The sequence below is a fragment of the Teleopsis dalmanni genome, chromosome 1, assembly GCF_002237135.1.
Source record: "Teleopsis dalmanni isolate 2A chromosome 1, ASM223713v2, whole genome shotgun sequence".
Taxonomy (NCBI): domain Eukaryota; kingdom Metazoa; phylum Arthropoda; class Insecta; order Diptera; family Diopsidae; genus Teleopsis; species Teleopsis dalmanni.
Window position 1 is genome coordinate 103,447,442 of NC_051846.1, and position 14,279 is coordinate 103,461,720.

Consider the following 14,279-nt stretch of genomic DNA (forward strand, 5'->3'; position numbering starts at 1 on the left):
CAGGACACGTTGCAGACGATTGTTTTAATAGGCTCGAAACCTTGTTTTGTCAGGTGTGTAGAGTTAGGGAACACAACATGAATAGGTTTTGTCGCGATAACTCGGATAGGTTCGCAACCCAGACAGGGAGAGACAGTGGAGGCCAAGGCAGATATGTGGCAATGTGTCAGTTTAAGTGTTTTAAATGCAGCCAGGTAGGGCATATGGCTAGAGACTGTGGAGGGGAACCCCAGTTCGGGAAACGCAAACCGGCCCAGTCTAGGCCGATAGACTGGGATACCGGATGCGACCCCTGTAAAATTCGGCCAGACATCGTTTGTGGAAAGGAGAATTTTTTCAAGGAACCAGGAAATAAAGTATGGAGGCACAAAACTAAAGGAGAGACAGCGGTTATAATAGATAAAATAAATTTACACGGGATATCGAGGAGAACATATACGTTACCACTAAAAATTAGAAAGGTCTTCAAATATGTTTGGACGGAAGGTAAACACATGTTAGGGATTTTACTATGTATGACATTTTATACAATTGCTCGGGCTGTAAGGGATATATGGGCAAAGACGTACACATATACAAGAGACGGTGACGAAGCTAATTCACGGAGTAAGAGTGATAAGGGAATTAACTTTAACGCTTACTCAAGGTCTTCGCAGCACTGCGGCGATGCTTATATAGAATTTCCATGTGATGTAGCGAGAGGGAAGAGATTACTCCTATTGGTGGATTCGGGATCGGATACCAGTTTGGTTAAATCCGAAGCTTTGGCGGTAGAGGTAGGAATAGATAGAACACAGCAAAAAGAGCTCGTAGGAGCATTTGGAGGAAGAGTTATGACAGAGGGGACGGTGATCGCTACGAATAATAACGAACCAGGTCTACAGTTAAATCTACATGTCGTACCGGAGGGAAGTGAGATACCGGCAGACGGGTTGCTGGGTAGAGATGAATTGTGGAATCGGTCAATGATTGATGCGCGAGCTAAATCGTTAAGTTTTTTTCATAATCAGACCAGAATAACGACTTTACCGCTTATAAAGAATGGAGCTGAGAGTGGGATTTCTATTGCAGAGGCAGTGACAATCCCTCCCAGGTCCACAATGATAGCGCGAGTCAAAGCAGATATTCCGGACGGAGATATGGTGGTTGACAAAGCGGAAATTCTTCCTCAAGTCTACATTGGAGGTACGTTAACCACCTTCAAGGAGGGGGTTGGTGTGGTACACGTCCTGAACGGGAACGAATACCAGGTGCGATTGGGGTTGGAACATGGTTCGAGGGCCTGGAGACTGGAGGATTGGAGCCTGGTAGATAATGAAGCTACCCTGGTAGGAGAAATACATACTAGTAAGGCTAACCTACGACCCCATCATGGTGAATCAGGGCGACTTCAGCAGATATTTGATGAAATTGGCTTTAGTAGCTATTTTAATCCAGAAGAAAGGGAGTCACTAGAGAGTATAGTCAGGGAATTTCCGGAAGTATTTCAACTGGAGGGCGAAGACCTATCTTATACTACGGTATTGAACCACAAAATACCGATGGGTACTGTAACAATTCCAGTAAATACTAGGCAATACAGGCTTCTCGAGGCCCACAAAAATGAAATAAAGAGACAAGTAGACGAGATGTTGGAAAAGGGAATTGTAGCTCCAAGTATATCACCATGGAACTCGCCCATCCTACTGGTGCCTAAGAAAGGCGACAAGGACGGCAACCAGAAGTGGAGACTGGTCGTTAATTTCCGGAGGATAAATGAGAGAGCCCAAAAGCAGGTGTTCCCTATTCCCAGGATAGACGAAATATTGGATCAGCTTGGAAGTTGCAGGTACTTCAGCACTTTAGACCTGGCTAGCGGATACCATCAAGTATTAGTGGACTCCAGGGACCGGGAGAAAACGGCTTTCAGTACACAGACAGGTCACTATGAATTTGTTCGTATGCCGTTTGGTCTATCGGGGGCCCCGCGACTTTTCAGCGGATAATGAACAGCATCTTGAGAGGCCTCCAAGGTATGGACTGTTTTGTGTATCTAGACGATATCGTTATTCACGGACGGAATTTGGTAGAGCACGAAGAGCGGTTACGGAGGGTATTCGGTGTACTTAAGAAACATAGATTAAAGCTACAAACTGGGAAGTGCCAATTCTTGAGACGGTTTACTTGGTTTACTTGAGTGGTTTACTTGGGACATAAGTGTTCAGAAAAGGGGGTTGAACCTGACCCAGAAAAGGTGAAATGCGTCCAAGATATACCCGCACCAAGAAACGTAAAGGAGTTACAAGCATTCCTTGGTCTAATTAATTATTATAGGAAATTTATACCAAGAGCATCTGAAATATCTCTTCCATTAAATCATTTATTGCGGAAGAATGTCAAATTCCAGTGGTCCGAACAATGTGAAGCCGCGATGAGACAACTTAAGGCTGCGGTAACTAGTCCCCCCGTACTTCGGTTTCCGGATTTCTCCCAACCTTTTAATCTTACAACAGACGCGAGTAACGCTGCGCTAGGTGCGGTATTATCACAAGGGGAATTAGGTAAGGATTTACCGGTGTACTACGCAAGTCGTGCATTGAATCCGGCCGAGAGGAGGTATTCTACCATCGAAAAAGAATACCTAGCGATAGTATGGGCGGCTAGAAATTTTCGCTCGTACCTCTTGGGTAAACATTTTAAGGTTTACACTGATCATAAACCTTTGAGAAGCATGGCTAATTTAAAGGATCAAGGTTCGATATTAGGGAGATTTAGTTTAAAGTTGCTAGAATACGATTTCGAGATTTTTTATAAGCCCGGAAAGACTAATAAAAATGCGGATGCTTTGAGTAGACTTTTAACAGCGGTTATAACAAGGAGTAAAACAAGAGGTGGAACTCGCAAAAAACTCAAATACCATTTCAGTAAAAACCCAAGAGGAAATAGATAATTCGATAACACATACCCATGAAGATTTTGCAGTGTACTTAACAAATAAAAAAGACATTCAAGAAGTTTTGAAAAAATTTCATGATTCACCAATAGGAGGTCATAAAGGGGTAACTAAAACTTATTTCCGAATAAGAAAGCAGTTCAAGTGGGCAGGCATGCAAAAGCAAATAAGAGAATACATATCAGCTTGTCATAAATGTCAAAAGAACAAAAGCTCAAAAGTGGGGAGATTACCACTGATTCTAACTGACACGCCCCACAGACCGTTTGATAAAGTATTCATGGATATAGTAGGTCCATTACCAACTACGGAAAGTGGGAATAAACTCATCTTAACTTCTCAAGATGATTTCTCAAAATATCTAATATGTACTGCATTACCAGATGCAGAAGCCCCAACAGTGGCGAGAAAGTTTTTTAATGAAATTATCGCAAAGTTTAATATTCCAAAAGTTTTAATTACGGATAATGGAACCAATTTTACATCAAAGCTTTTCAAAGAAACATGTAAAATTCTAGGTATTAAAAACTTCAAACTACACCCTACCATCCACAGGCAAACGGAGCTCTAGAACGTAGTCATAGACCTTTAGCAGAGTTCCTGAGGAATTTTGTGAAAGAAGATGGGTCAAATTGGGATGAGTGGTTACATAATGCAATGCATGTACATAATAATACAAGGCATACAACCACTAAGCAAACACCTACTAAAACGCTATTTGGTTTTGAATTCGAGATACCAATAAGTTTAAAGCGAAAGCCAACTCCAGTTTATAATTATGACGATTATTCCAAATTATTAAAATACCAAATACAACGGTCATATGAATTAGTAGGGAAGAACCATAAAATAGCTAAAGAAAAAGCAAAAGAGTACTATGATAAAGGAACTAAAAATAGAATGTTCAAAATAGGGGAAAAGGTGTGGTTGAAAAACCCAAGTAGAAAAAATAAATTTTCACCTATATGGGAAGGTCCTTTCCAAGTTACAGAAATACCTACTCCCGTAAACACGAAAATAATTATAAAGGGTAGAGAAAAGATTTTTCACAATAATCTTTTAAAACTACATAAGACATAGTTAGAACTAGCCCTAAGAATTATAGTATTCGACAATTTTAAAGATATTTTATTTACAGTTATTTTCTTTTTTTTTCACATTTCCACAGAAAAACGTTAAACGCAGTTGGAGGTTTATTAGTAGGGTAATTAATAACTCTTCGGGCCGAAGAGTTTTCCTGGAAAAAGGGAGGGATGTTGTAAATCGTAATTTAAATGTAAATTAAATTCACATTGGTATATTAATATATTATTAATATATTAATGTTATTTTGCAAATTGCAAACCGCCCCTGGGCTGGACGCAACGGTTGTATGGCGTGATACTCGCACGCCGATTGTTTTGTTGCTAGCTGTTTACACCAAAATTGGAATAACATGTTTTGAATTTGGTGTAAAGGCATGCGGGTTTTCATTTTTGAGAGTAGGTAGCAAGTTTTGATTTGATGTTCAACGCGAGCAGTCGATTCGTTTGTGAACTGCCTGAATTAGATAAATTATAAAAATTCACATTTGGACCTTCCAATCAAAGAAACGATTTGATTTTCCATATTGAAATATGTGTATATATATATATATTCATTTATTAAAAATTAATTAAGATTAGTAAAATTTCGGCGAATAATTAAGAACACAACATGAGAAGTTTGTTAATAAATAAGTTTAAAAAATTAACATAAAATAACTTATAATATTCTATATAGAATAAAGTAATTTGTGATTTGATATAGGATTAATAACGTTAAATTTTATTTTAAATAAATGGTTCTACTTTAAATAAATTTATTAAATGAAATTTTATTTTAAAAATATGTAAACAAAAGGATTATTATGAACAGGTTTTTCTGTAAATAATTAATAAGATTTAAGGCACAACAATACGTTTAGGTGGACACCACAGATATATTAAATTAATTACGTTGTAAAATTACAATTCCATTGCATCTTAAACACAAATTGTAATTATTCTTCAGAAAATTAAAAAAAAATGTATTTAAAATCAAAATCAAAAGCAATAACTTTGGAAATGTAATTATTTGTTTATTGATTGTAATATCTACGATCTCAACCTTTTAAATATTCTGACTTGAGTTATTTTATTTTTATACTAATGGCATAATCACAAATTATCCCAAAATTATTACAAAAATCTAATATAAATAATGTTAAAAAATATATAAAAATATTCAGTTTGACAAAGATCATAAAAAAAAAATCTTAATAAATAATTTAAGTATTTCTAACATTCATTCAAAAGTAAATCTTTCTAAAAATGATGAATTTCTCATTTTATACATACAATATAACTCGTGTATGTCATATATTTCACAAGTTAAAAAAAAAAATTATTCTTTGTACGTGTAACATATATAAATACACGTACCAATGTTTAATTTAATTAGATTATGAAAAAATACAACCAACTACAAAAATATTTTTTTTTTTAAAAAAATTTTAGTAAAAAAAAAATTTATTTTATTTCATTCAATCTGCATTTACTTGAAAAAATATATTTCCTTTGTGAATACTTTTCGCTTCGCTATAAACTTAGAGTTGCAAAACTCAGTCACTCACATTTACAATAAAAATAAAAACAAAACAAACTGTTTTTAACGTCAACTGATACAATATACTGACGAGTATGAAAACTCTATATGTTTACATTTACATACCGTCACTGTTCATTGTTGACGTTCACAGCAAAAACTAAATATTCGTAAAAAATCGCAAACTCAGCGAAGAAATAAACAACCATAAACTTTCGTGTGGCTACTGCTACACATTTAGCCCACACAAGAAAAAAAATACAACGAGATAATTCATGTCAATTGACACGAACACCCGCAAACAATATTTCCCTAAATAGAAACACATTTATTTAGCAATATTTTTTTTTTATATTGTGTTTCTATACAATCAAATTATCTTCAAAAAAAATGTATTACTACCAAGAATGTTTTCTAATAAGAATGCAGGAAGAACACAACTCTTTAATTTATACTAATCATAAATTAATAAATAAATTATGAATGAATTTTAAATTAAAAATTTTTAAATGATGCTTACCTGCATCCTACCGGTTGCGCCAATTTGTCGTGGTCGTAAGTGTGTTAAAAGACAACGCATGAAGTTGAGGTTCGGTTATTTTATTTAAATTCAGTTTTATTTCCTAAACCCTAGATGGTGTCGCTGCTTCGCTATGTTAGCTTTTGTTGCATACGTTCCGGTACTTCTGCTGTCGACACCGTTGCTGCTGATGTTGTTGATGTTGCTTCAAACTTAGTAGTTGCTGTTGTTGCAGTTTCAGTCGCAGCTGCGAAAAAATGTACGTTCGAAACTGTTGTTATCTATTAAAGTTGTAATCAAAGTTGTCGCGTGTAATAATTGTTGCTCTCGTGCACAATTAAGTTTTGTTTTGGAGTTGAGATCATCACTTGATTTGTTATTTCTTTGTTTAACCGCCCTCGCAGGAGCTTTTATAAAACTCGTGCACAATTAAGTTTCGGTTTAGGAGTTAAGATCATCACTTGATTGGTTACTTTTTGTTTTCACCGCACTCGCAGGAGCTTTTACTGAACTCATGCACAATTAAGTTTTTGTTTTGGAGTTGAGATCATCACTTAATTTGTTACTTCTAGTTTTCACCGCACTCGCAGGAGCTTTTACTAAACTCATGCACAATTAAGTTTTTGTTTTGGAGTGGAGATCATCACTTGATTTGTTACTTGTCACATACCGTTTTTATGTTACGAAATATGCGAGGGTTACTCACACGCGATGTTCTATTAGACCAACCGACACCAACTAAATCAGGTTCTTTTAAAAAGGTTACATTGAACTTCATCAATTTTTATTATTCGACAGCAATTACCAACATCCTCAACCGCTCGAGCTTTAACAGCAACTGCTAGTCAAAAGTTTCTGTACTTTTGCGTTAGCTTCAAAAGTAGCGTGTTTGCTGGTCACGTTTTGTAGTGTCAGCATATTCCACGCACGCGTTGTGGGATCATTGCCTTCTGCATAGTCCCATGCTACCGCACCGTAACATGAGACTGAAAACAAGGCTGTTCTTATATTTTTATTTAATGACGGTCAAACCATTTCACGCACACCCTATTATATGAGCCCACAGCAATACATACATGCACAGGACTACACGACATTGGTAGTTATTTGTCACTGAGTGGTCAGCGGGCAAGAAACCCGTAGTTAGCAAGCTTGCCTGTAACTAATCCCCTACACCATTTCAAGGTGCCTACCACGTAGGGGTACTGATCCAAGATTTTTTCCATGGCTTTAAGCAGGAAGGACGTTTGGCTAATTGATCTGAAAACCGTAAGTGTATTATCTGCCTTTTTGCCAACTTTTGATATAAAAGCTACCCGTGCCTTTCTCTAACTAAAAGAAATAAAGCCTAATTCAAGGCTTATCGTGAAAATGTTAGTTAAAATCGGTGCTAGTACATCTACCCCTTGCTGTATTGAACATGGTTGAATGTTATCAATCCCAGGGGATTTAAATGAGCTACAGATGGATATTGCCCATTTGGTCTTAGTTGTGAAGATTTTATGAGCCAGAGAAACGTCCTTGATAGTCTGATTATCCCTTTCACGTGTATTTAAACATAATAGTAAATGTGATGTGTTTAAAAAAACCTGAGTTGTGATGTTGTTTTAGTTCGTGTTATTCATTAATGTTGTTTTTAGTGTATATTTATGTAGGCGGAAATTTGGTGTGGATTTCTGTAATTAGTTTCCCTCCTTCTTCGGGAAGTGCATTAGATATGAGCTACTATTTGTCACTATGTTTCTATTTTGTTTCCTTGGGGTCGTGAGATGTGATGTCAATACTTTCTGCCACATTATTCGCTCTTATGATATCATTTAACTTCGTTGACGTGTGATATTTTAATGGCCTATGTTGCTTAAAGACTTAAAGTATTTCACTATATATGGGTCATCAAACTTCCCGTCTAATTTGACGGCGATGTGATCAATGGCCTTGGATAATGCGTGTGTTTCTATTAGGACTTATTCACCCACCTGCGGATTCCAATATCGTCGTCGCAAATTATAGTGTCTAGCTAGTTCAGCCAAAGCACGACACATATTTTGCTTTACCACGTTCAGGATCTTTTGTAATTTTATCGTTTTTTTTTTAGGAATACGTGCTCTAACTCTTGTTCCAGAAGTGACCTTGTCATACTGGTTATTTGGTAATCATGGTTTCCGACCGTAACTTAAAAATGCTGCTGAAAACCTTCTTGATTCTGATATACTTGTATTTACTGCCAGGCTGATTTCTGGTATATACGTATCTCAGTTTCTTTGACCTCTTTCCGTGAGTTGGCTGATCAGTGTTTTTTAAGTAAGCAATCTCGCAATGCTCAGCTTGTGAACAGGGTTTCATTATCGGAAATAAACACCTTTGGGATACCGAAACGTGCCAGAATACGTTTCCGGAATGCTTGTTGGATAGTTATTCCTGTCGCCTTACGTAATGGTATTAGTTCTACCCAGTTCGTGAATTTGTCAACGAATACTAATAATGTGTTACTCCCTTGCTTTAATCTTGCTAATTCATTTCTAATATTTATTTCATTAGCGCTGTCGGACTACAAAGCTTCAGCAAATTCGATTATGTGATCGAACACCGTACGGGTAGTAAAATGAGACACGTGGATGCGCTAAGTCGTGTGGCCTGCTTATTGATGGAAGATGCGTTGCAGCATAGAATCAAAGAGGCGCAACTGTTGGACGAGTGGATCCGTGCAGTTAGAAAAATTATAGAGAAGAGTAATTACGATGACTACTATATTAAATGTGACATATTGTATAAAGATCCGAACAAGATCCGAGCTCATGGTGATCCCAGCTGCTATGGAGCAAGAAATAATAAAAATCGCACATCGCCAGGGACATTTCGCTGCGAAGAAAACGCAAGATGTCATTGAGAAGAGTTTCTATATCAAAAATCTAGGCGCAAAAGTGATGACTGTGGTAAAAAGTTGTGTAGAGTGCATCTTAGCGGAAGCAAAACTGGGTAAAAAGGAAGGATTCTTGAATCCAATTGATAAGTCTGATAGACCGCTAAACACTTTTCATATGGATCATGTCGGACCGATGGAGAGCACCCAAAAGCAGTACAACTACATCCTGGTGATCGTTGATGCATTTTATATGGCTGTACCCGACAAAAAGCACAAGCGCTGATGAGGTCGTTGATAAACTGCGTAAACAAGCAGCAACGTTTGGTAATTATCACTGAATTATCACTGATCGCGTGGCAGCTTTCGTGTCTAAGAAGTTTGAGGAGTATTGTAGAGAAGAACTAATTCAACATTTATTAATTGCAACAGGTGTACCGCGGGGAAATGGGCAAGTTGAGAGAATACATAGAATTGTGGTATCAATGCTGACTAAATACTGCATGGAGAATCCAATGAACTGGATTATGATGGAACATGAGGTTATAGAATTACAAAACGAACGAGATACGGTACGGGAAGAGGCTCGAGAAAATATAAGGAAAATTCAGGTCGAAAATCGCAAAACTTACGACACTAAACGAACGACCGAAACGCAACATTCAGAAAGTGATGTTGTGGCTATTAGGCGTACTCAGTTTGGAGCGGGGCTTAAGTTGAAACCAAAATTCCTCGGGCCGTATAAAATCGTCGAAAGGCTTAATCATGGACGGTATTCAGTGGAAAAAATCGGGGATACTGCTGGGCCACGAAGAACGTATGCAGTAGCCAAGGATATGAAAAAATGACACTCTGCATTCGAGGCGAATACTTCATCAGAATGGCCGAATGTGGCAATTGGCGGCGGGCAGTAAAACGAAAACGAAAAACTGGCAACGCTGCTAGTTTTTTGATTGTAATCAGTTGGAAAGAGCGAGTGATGTTGACGGGCGTAAAATACATTGAAATAATTTTGTTTTGTAGTAAAATATTATTGTAAAAATATTAATAAAATTTGTTTATCATTAAATTAAATAAAGTTTTTCCTACATATATACATATTTTTTTTCCCTAATTCAATACCTACACTTATAAACTATTACCTATTTAATTTTTTTTCCTCTTAATAACTATTTATCTCCATAACTAATTTAATACCTACACTTATAAAACTATTATCTATTTAATTCATATTTCATTGTCTGAACTTTCTTCAATATTTCAAAATAAAAAACAGGAAAGGAAAAAAAAACAAATTTCTATTCAAGCTTCAAAAAAAGTAAATAAAAAAATGAGCAAAACCAACTATTCTCTATTTGGTTTTTCTGAATTTAAAAAGACTCTCATCATATAAGATGGGGAGAGTTCTTTTCCCGATTCTTACAATTACTGCCGCAGCCGTGGAAGGTTCTGTGCAGATTTGGCTAGCACCTTAGCTGCAGATTCGACCCCTGGGCAACCCCTCGGCTTCCATTTCACCTAATATTGCACCTTCCACACCTCAGTCTGCGTCCTTAGCTGTACCAGCCTGGACGGCTATAATTTCATCTAACTCGGGAAACTTCGGTAAGATATCCGGTAATGCCTGGCTATTGCTATTATAGTGTTGGATTTTTCTTTTTTTTTTTTTTATTACCTTGATTTTAAACGATAATGTTAAAAAAATATATATATAAAAAACACAAAAAAAACTAAGCCAATAAAGAAAAAAATAAACTCTCAACAGAAGAATGAAGTACTTAAAATTCAGTTGACGCATAGCTCTGCCTTAGGAGGACAATGTGATCCCAAGACTAATACCACCCCTTTTGACCTTTAAAACGTCATAATGATTTCAGTGATACTAGGAAATTTAACTGCAACTTGAGTAAATACAGAAGAATTGCTCAACGACTTCGTAAAACAAAACCAAAAAAATAAAAAAAAATTAATTTTTATATAATTCAACTAGGTTAACATTTTTTTTTATTATTTTTTTCTTCTTATTATTGATAATAGTTATAGGAATAAAACAATATAAATAATTCCAATATATTTTTTTCTATAAATACAATTAAATATATACAATTAAATACAATTCAATACAATTAAAAAAATATAATAATAAAAAAAATAATAAAAGAAAATTGCAATGTAAATATATATAAGTATATAAATATTTCAACAATATCTTTATTCTATATTTGATGTATGATAATAAAAAAATTACAATATTTTTTTCCTTTTTGGTTTTTTTATATATTTTAACCAAAAGTCATATTTTTACATATTTTCATGACTATAATAATAATACTCAAGTAATGTATATAGGTCAATGTCTATAAGAAACTTTTTGAAATTAACAATAAAAAAATATGAAAGAAAAAAAACAATAAAAAAAAAATGAAAGAAAAAAAAGCAAAAAAAATAAAATTTAAGCAATTCGAACCCAAAGATTAATTAGATACATTGAACACGATTAGTCATCGCTTCTAATTTGACAGGCACGAGTTCTAAGCCTGGCACTTGCAGTCCAAACAAATTATATACGGACTATAAACTAATTAAATAAAATTCGATTATTTCCAAAGACCACTGATGAAGAGTACTTGGCAATACTCGAAACAGCGTTGTATGGTCAGCTAAATTTCAATAAAATTAAAAATAAATTTTTGTGTTTGTCCTTTATTTCTTTCTTTGTTATTCGAAAACCCTTCTAAATTTTAATAAAGCTTCTTTGTCACTATACAAAGTAAGTCTAGCTTTACAGCAACACTAATACTTTATTGTTTATAATTAAGTCAATATTTATTTTCCGTTCTTATAAATGCCTGCATTTATTAAATCTTTACTGACACAAAATAACGGAAAGTTCTTACTTTTTTTTCTTAATTTAAATTTTTGATTTTTTCTTTTTTTTGTATGCTCACTTTTTCTTTTTACATAATTTATTTTTGATTTATATATATATTTTCTTTTTGTTTAAGTGAATTTTTCTCTGATGGCTCATTTGAGCCATTTTTGTCTGTGGTACTTACATAATTTTTGATCTTTAATTTACTTTTGTTTTATTATTATAATTTTTTTTCTTTAACGATTTGGGCTTTCTTCACAAATTTATTTAAAAAAATTTTAAAAGATTTCTTTTATTTTTACTTTCAGTGAATAACTGAATAAGTCACTGAATAAGTCACTTTGAATTAAGCAATTTAAAATCACCCGCCACGCACAACAACCTTTATGCACAAGAAAAAGAGACTGAACCAACCCTCTGCTAGGTCTTTTATAGCCAGTCCGCCTAACTGAAAATCCTTCTATAACGTTCATGGTCCTCTTAATTTTGTATTTACCGCCGAAGGTTCTTTAGAACTTTTCACCACTTTCCTGTTACTAAATTTTTTCTCGCGGATTGTTTTTGCTTGTTTTGGCTGGCGTTGTTTTAGTTTTGATTACCTATCTTGGGGTGAATGAACTATTAAAAAGCTCACTTTACTTTTATTTCCACAAAACTATGACTTGCCTTTTGTATTTATGTTGATTATTCCTATTTGGCAATACCATTTCCTCTCACTAAGTCAAATTTCAGTGAAGCTTTTAGTGGAATTCGCCTCAATTTGCACAGCTCAAAACAAAAAAAAAACAAAAGCTTTACATTTACATTCTTTATTTACTATTTCTTTATTTCCATTGATATGCATATTGAAAATTTAAATTGCAGTGATAAGCAACCAAAACAAAAAAACAAGAAATAAATCAGTAAGAAATAAGATAAATAATAACCAAAAGTGCATATGTTATTTTATATATAAATACCTCATTGCTAAAAGTAGGTATATTTAAAAAAACAAAACAATTCTAAAAGTGATCTGATCTGGTGGAGACTCTATGGACACATTCACATAGGAAAAGCAGAAAGAAAAAAAACACTGACTGTATAAACATATAATTAGGTGTTGCAAGATGTGACTTGGACAGCGTGGGACCTCGCAGGTATTATTTTTCCTTTATTTTTGAACACTTATGATAACAGTTAAATCCTTTTCTTAGGCCTACATAACACAATATTGAATATTTAAACTGTATTCCAGTCCAGCGTGCAATTCGCACCGAAGAACTGTCAGTCGAGTTCAAACATTTCAAAGACAGGTGATCTGTAATAACCGTGAAGCGACACCCCTTCAAGTACAGAAGCATCTTTCAAATGCCCTATATTATAGCTATGCCTTTTCTGTTGGTGAATAGTTACATTATCCGCTGCCGATAATCAACACACTGTCGCCACTTACCGTTTTTCTTCTTCACCAGTACGATAGGAGCACTATACGCGCTCCTCGAGGGTTCGATGTGGTCGTTTTGTAGCAGCTCCACCGGATTTCGTAAATAATATCTTTGTTTAATCGGCTGATTATCGGTCATGGTTATAGAATAGTAAGCTAATGTATTGACTCCCTTCACAATTTTGAACTTAGCTAATTCTTGCTCTGAAAAATCTATTATATCGGCCTCTATTGGAACTGCAGCCAAGTATTTTTTCTCCTCGTTCGTAAGTCCTTTGCTCTGGGTTTGATTCTACTAGGTTCGACACATTCCTCTTCCGGAGGTATACTATGGACAGCTTCGATGAACTTACAATGGTTGGTATCATACAAAGTTTTCCACCTGTACCTCCTGTGATTTGATTTCATGTAGAATGCTGATATTGGTTTACTTTGTCTCGTTGGTCTTAATTTTGGAAGGCGATAACTGAGTTTCCGCACCGTAAGGTAGCATCCGCTGCTTTTAAAAAGTCTACGCCTAGTATAACGACCCAACTGCGACAGTTTTAAAAGAAGTTTTTTCTCGAGAAGTTTAGAGATGCGAGAGAATCTATATGATAAAACTTATAGAATTTTTACGTAATTTATGAATCAATATGTACAATGTTTTCTTTTACTCGGAAAATGTCCATATTTAATGATGACATTAAAAATATTAGTAATAAATTATTATAATTGAAATTTTTTTTATAATTTTTTTGATTGATGTCAAGAAAAAAACAGTGTCTACAGTAAACCACAGTGGGGCTTCAGTGATGGTGTGAGCGTGTATGGCGGCAAGTGGAGTGGGTAAATTGGTGTTTATTGACAATACAACTTGCAAAATGGATTAGCTTAATATTTTAAAAGGAAATTCACCAGGCTAGCGTCGAAGTGTCGGAAAACTGGATCGCTGCTGTGTCTATTTATTTTATGCTGGATTTTCCAGCATAAGGAACTCCTGCTGTACCATACACTAAAACAATTGGACCATCCCCACAATCACCGGATCTTAATCGCATTGAACATTTATGGGAACATCTGGACAGG